This window comes from Chelonoidis abingdonii, chromosome 2 (genome assembly GCF_003597395.2).
Source record: "Chelonoidis abingdonii isolate Lonesome George chromosome 2, CheloAbing_2.0, whole genome shotgun sequence".
NCBI classification, from domain to species: Eukaryota; Metazoa; Chordata; order Testudines; family Testudinidae; genus Chelonoidis; species Chelonoidis abingdonii.
This window is the reverse complement of record NC_133770.1, coordinates 44,988,648-44,995,348: the sequence shown is the minus strand read 5'-3', so window position 1 is coordinate 44,995,348 and position 6,701 is coordinate 44,988,648.

The following is a 6,701-nucleotide window of genomic DNA, read 5'->3' as shown; positions in this document are numbered from 1 at the left end:
TGTCACATGTGCACATGCCTTCTTGAGTCCTTGTGTTGGCGCTGAGCGTACTCACCAGAAATGTTTGCATCAACAATACACAGTGTGATGCATCATTGATAAGTATCCCACTGTGCAACTCACCACCATACTGTACTTTTGGAAGTTTTGGCAATGCATGCTGGGCAAAATGGGTCACACAGGGATCAACTTCACATAGTGCAGTGCTCACCATCCCCTAATGTTATAGGTATCACATATGTACAATTATGCATATTTTTTGCACCTTTTTTCCTATATCCCATAAACCAGAGTGGCTCTCCTCACTCTCTGCCATCTATGACAGAAGCATGCAGCCTGCATGGCTCTGCACAATCATGCAGTATGTACTGAGCCACAAGAACAGATGTGGTGGACATGATATTTCCTCCCAGAACAGACGCGGTGTGGGATACAGCGACAACCAATTCAAAATTGTTGGTGCCATTCATGGAGGAGCTGCAGATGGCGCCCTGACTCACCTCAGCAGGTCACCTAGCCTGTCTGGGTGGGGGACGGGGGATGCAACCAAAATTATAACTCAAAGATAGGGGGCTCAGCTCAAACAGTTTGAAAGCAGCTCAGGGTGAAGGGAGGGGATAGCTAGGGGCTGTGTGCAGGCAGAGGGGTAGCTCATTGTCTACTGAGACAAGTAACCTGCCATGCATGGCCAAAAATCCTTTAGCACTCTGCACCCTTCCACAGAAGTCTTATGTACCCTCTTAAATGGTTTGCATGCTGTTACCTGTCAGCTCTGTGTTCTCACGTAGGACAACCCCTACCCCAGCTTCTGCTTGAACCAAAACTGACCAGAAGACAGACTTTCAAAAAGCAATGAAAAGGCAGTGAGATACACACCAAAACCCCTCCAGACAAGGGTGACAGGATTAAGGCAGGTCCCCTAGCCTCATCTGCATCGAAGATGGGACAGGGAAGCATCTACATTAGCATACAGAATGGAGAACAGAGATTCCTAGGCAAGAACCGCACTGAACTCTGGGACCTGAAAAGCAGGGAAGCACTGCATGATGGGGGATCTCTGCTCCAGATGTTAATGAACCCATGCCTGCACACACCCAGCTCAGTAGTTATCAGACCAACCCTAGTAATGAATCCTTGATTGGTATCCAAAATACTGAAGATGCCTAATTGCATTGTGAGCTCCCTGGGAGGAACACCGCCCATAGTCAGGAATGATCAGTTCCTATTGTCTAACCTGAACAAGAACAACTTTGGTATACTCCCTTGAGCCATCAGTTTACCCATAAACAAATCTAGTGCTCTCCCTTGAACCACTGTTGTTTCTCTACAAAAACCCCTACCCATGCTCAAGTAAGTGCTCTGACACCTGGATCTAAAATCTGCATCAGTTCTATTGGGACTTCATCTTCTCCTGACTGATCATGCTGGGGCTCTGCCTGTCTCCAGCACCCTGGACCCTCTGCTACCATCACCTGGGAACCCTGATTGATTTAAGCTTCACAGAGCGGTGAGAACCCACTTCTCTCTAGGTATAGCCTTCTGACCCCGATCAGTTATAGTTCTCTAAACATGACTTTTATAATCAAATTTAAGTTAGATTTATTATAACCGTTTTGTTTGTTTGGCTCCCCTTGTATGGTTATTACCGGACAATAAATAACTTTCATGGTTAAGCTGGTTGCTTCTCTCTCTCTCTCTGCAGCAACATTCCTCGTACCTAAGCTCAAGATCCCTGCAGCGCCCAAAAATCCCGTGGGGTTTGCTCATCAAGTCTGTTACTACCAGAACAATTGTAATGTGAAAGTGGAGATAGGTATGTACTGAATCTGGGGCATAGGAGGGTGGCAGCTTGGCAGTGTTGCTCAACCCACCCTGCTGAGTCCAGGGGCATATGAGGTGTCAGCTTGGAAGTGCTGATTGACCTGGTCCATTCAGATGCACTCTGTGTGTTCATCTGATTCTGGGGCTGGAGGAACCCAGTTCTGGGGCACCTAGGTCATGCAGGATAGCTCCATTGGGAGGAAACTTGCAGAAGGGAGAAGTAGAGCTCCGCATGAGAACACAAGTGACACAAGCAGTACATTGATAGAATTACAGAACCTCCCTCCTGCCCCCAGAACAGTAACCCTAATAAATAAGCATACCCCAAAGTAACAGGCAAATCTGGTAACAATGCCTGTGATCATGGGGATACTGAAATGTGTATGTTATAGGGGTTTCTTTATTTCAGATTTTTCAGAATTGCAGAAAACTATTTTCTCCAAAAACGCTGTACTAGGCAAAAAATTAACTGTACTACAAATCATTATGGCAGTTAAGGAGAGGTTATTCATATTTATTCTGTTGTTTTCTGAACACATTATCTTCAAGCAACCCTGCTTGTGGATTTTGATCTTGTAGGTGATCTTATTATCTCAAATGACATTCAATCTGCATTGATCTACTGCAGCCAGATTTTGTAAGTCACATATATATCAAAATTATGCACATAGTCCAATTTACTTATGTTTCTCTTGTGATTGGCCTATGAATGATGTATTGTTGATTTTGGTTTACCCTGCTTATATGGCTGCAATGTACACGTCATACCTACTAACAGAAATGTGATTATTATATGGATTCATACTACATCTTTGCATTTACATAACTGTTTTCTTCTGTGAACAATACTCAGGGAAATCTTTTGAGGAAAAAATTGCAAATGTTCTAGCACATATGAGGAGTAACATATATCCTGAAGGAATGAATAAAGCAAGCAGACTGAACCTGCATCAGTTTGCTGTCATCTTTCCTTTGAAAGGCAAGGAATAATTTTTTTTTATATAATACAGGCACATTACATTGGACTCTTCAGCATATAAATGATGGTCCTGATGTCCCAACACTGAGATTATTTGGAGTGTTAACCTTACCTTCAATGGGACCGGGACTAGGATCACTGGTTTTATTCACATTTTTCAGAAAATCTCCTTTGTTACCTACATAGGTGGTGCAACAAACGCATTTGTCAGTTACATGAGAAATGAGTATAAATTATAAATGTTACCAACCCCCCCCTATGATTTTGCTTCCTTTCTCAAGTATGTTATCCAGTGTATCCTGCAAGCAGCAACAACAATCACTACATGTTCACTGAGCAATGATTTCTACTTAAAAAAAAATTCAATATCTAGTTCTAACCATACAGTGAAACTCTCCCCTTGTATTCAAGCCATTCTGACCCAGACAGTTTACAGATATCTTTGATATGCATATACCTTATAATTAATAATGGCTTTGCAAATAACTGCTAAAACCTTAAGTGCAACATTTGATTTCATCATCATGTCTCCCTCAGTGGTGGATTAGTCACTGGGCCCTGGCCAAATGCGGGGTGTGACATTGCACCCCATAAGGCTTTATGGAAATATGCTTATGAATGTATATATGTCATAACTGGAATATGTTTTATGCTACATATGCCATGTAACATACCTACGTAAAGGTTATGATCTACTGAATCTATTCCTCCTATTTGTATGCATGCATCATTTTTGTGTTCAAAGTTATGAATACTGGGTGTGTACTTGCTTGATTTCTAAGTAGCCTTAGTAAAGCATTTGGTCAGCTTCTTGAGAAAGGAATATGCAAGTTAAGTGCCCAATCAGGAAGCACATAATGGACAATGGATCTTGGAAGGCTCCAATCCACATAAGAAGTCTACTTGAGGATGTTCAAGGCAGCATGTGAACCATGGCTGCTACCTGTAAATTCTGAGTCATGCATGAACATGTGACTTGCCCGTATGACTCGAAAACTCCATCTTGGAGCTGAACTTTGCACAGAAGAGAGAAGGGGGTCTTCACCCACAAGAGAAAGTCTGTTTAAACCCCTTGGAGACCCCTCCATTTTGTCTTCAGCTGGCTCAAGAGATAGCCTCTCCACCCCCAAGGATACCTGAGAGAAACTGGAACAAAGGATAGTGACTGCAAGGGGTATGAGTGATTGCTGGACGCAGACTAGGAGACTAGTCTGTAAAAGGAAGCATACTGGAAATCCTCTGAGTGTCAGGTTTTATCTGTATTCAGTTTTACTACTGTATTAGACATAGACTTGCGTGTTCTATTTTACTTTGCTTGGTAATTCTCTTTGTTCTTTCTGTCACTACTTGAAACCACTTAAATCCTACTTTCTGTAATTTAATTTACATTTTTTACTTATTAATTAACCCAGAGTATGTATTAATACTGCGGGGGGGGGGGCAGGGCAAACAGCTGTGCACATCTCTCTATCAGTGTTATAGGAGGCGGACAATTTATGAGTTTACCCTGTATAAGATTTATACAGGGTAAAACAGATTTATTTGGGATTTGGACCCCATTGGGAGTTAGGCATCTGAGCGTTAAAGACAGGAACATTTCTTAACCTGCTTACAATTGAGCCTACAGCTGTTAGGGGATGTGGTTCAGACCTGGGTCTGGGTTTGCAGCAAGCTAGAGAGTCTGGTTCAAACCAGGCAGGGCGCTGGAGTCCCAAGCTGCCAAGGCAGGAAAGCAAGGGCAGAAGTAGTCTTGGCATATCAGTTGGCAGCCCCAGGGGGGTTTCTGTGATCCAACCCATCACAGGGCAGCCCCCAGCTTCTGCCCAGTGGGTGGAGCAGGAGAAGCCCTTGCACCGTTGCCCCCATCCCATCCCTGTCAGAAGCTGCAGGATGGGGGAACCTCCCACCAAGATTACACCCTCAACCTTGTCCCCAGAAGCCATGGGATGGGGGAAGCCATCCTGACAGAAGCTCCTGGGTGGGGGAAGCCCCCACCAGCAGCGTCCAACTCCATCCCCAGCAGAAGCTGTGGGGTTGCAGGGGAAGCCCCCATGCCCGATCCCACTGTCCGGCAGAAATGCCAGGTGGGGCAGGAGAGGCACCAGCACCCTGACTCCGGTCCCTTAAGTAAGCGTGGCACCCAGACCCCCACTCACCCCTGGGGCTGGAGGAGCTTTTACTCCCCACTATGGCCCTGGGGCCGTGACACAGGGACAGAACTTCTCCAGTCTTGGGCCACAAGGGGTGTGAGGTGAAGAAAGGCGCAAAAGAGTTGTGGGGCAGGTGGAATGTGGGGGGTCTGGGTGGAATAGGGATGGGGTCCCAATTGAAGGGTCAGAAAGGGGTGGGGCTGTGGGTGGTGCTGCAGGTGGAAGGGTCAGAATGCAGTGGGCCCACAGACAGGTGGAAGGAGTTGATAGGGGCCCCCCCCACTTGCTCTGGCTGAGGGCCGTGAGAAACCTTAATCTGCCTCTGGGCTCCATCTTTTCTGATTAAGAGGGGACACTGTTCCATTCTGCAAAAGGAAGAAAAGCTGTCGTTGTGCACATCATGAAACAAGCACTACAACTCTTTGAAATGTATCATGACAGTCCATGGTGGACATTAAGGAATATTCAAAATGAGAACTGCGCTGACATCAAGATACTACTGGCCAGGGATGACAAAAGGCATTGCAGATTGAGTACGTAAAGCAGTTAAACTAAATCCTGAAGAACGCTGTTTACAATTTAAATACAAATTTGAAATGTACAAAGAAATATATAAATATATTTGGTGTGAAAAGGTGAACTCTGTTCCCTTGCAATAATATCTCCATACAAAAATGTTAATGTCAGCATATTGTTCCATCCAAACTAGGTTGCACAATGTCTGCATTGCCAGAAAGAGGAAAAAGAATTAAATGTGGATACCACCTTCAAAAGCATAAAGGTGAATTTTGGAATCAGATATATCTACTATGTTTATTCAGAAATTTCTTATTCATCCTTTCAATTGTCAATGCATTATTGGTATTTGTCATATATATGCTGTATGCACTACAAAGTCTTATTCATTTCCTTAAAAGTAAGTAAGAAATCTTTGAAAGACAGAATCAAAGTTAATTGTTTATCATTATGTGTTTTTATTATTGCTATACAAGGCCTTGCATTCGCAACAAGTGTAATGCAAAGGAGTGGCACAGCACAGCCAGCAATGACCTCTGCAGCTCCTTGCACTGGCAAGACATATTTCTTCAGGGGTCCTCTTGTTTCATTTTTCCTATCCCATTCCTGTACTTCTTTTTGTTTGTTTATTTCTTTTTATTGTTTTTAAAAGTGGTCATTACATTCTGATTTGTGGCCATTGTAACCGTATTACAGTGTTTACTCTGCTTATGATATATGGGCTTATTGAGAACATTTCGTAAAAGAAATGTGAAATATCACTGTAACTGGTACCCTGGCATATAGGTCAGTCGGCTCTGCAAATTGTTGGGAATTGATTTAATAGGACCATTACCAACAACAAAGGAGGGTACCAATATATACTGAGACACAGATTATCTTTCAAGACAGGTGGAAGCCTTTCCACTTTGAACTAAATCAGCGTATCAGGTGGCAAACATCATGTACAAAATGGTGGTTGGACGTTGATGCCCACAGCAGATGTTGTCAGATCTTGGTCCTGAATTCAATAATAAAGTAATGACTGATTTTTTCAGGTTATTTTTACTATTTCTTCAACCTCACTATCAGGCCACAGATAGCTGATTGTGAATATGGTTTCATTGCCCTTGTGATTATTCTTTAAAGATATATTGCTGCTGACAACTGTTTGTGAACACTCACCTTATATTTTAGAAACAGTGCTGCTGGTCACCCCAGGAGGGTTGCTATACTATTGGGGGGGGGGGGGGGGG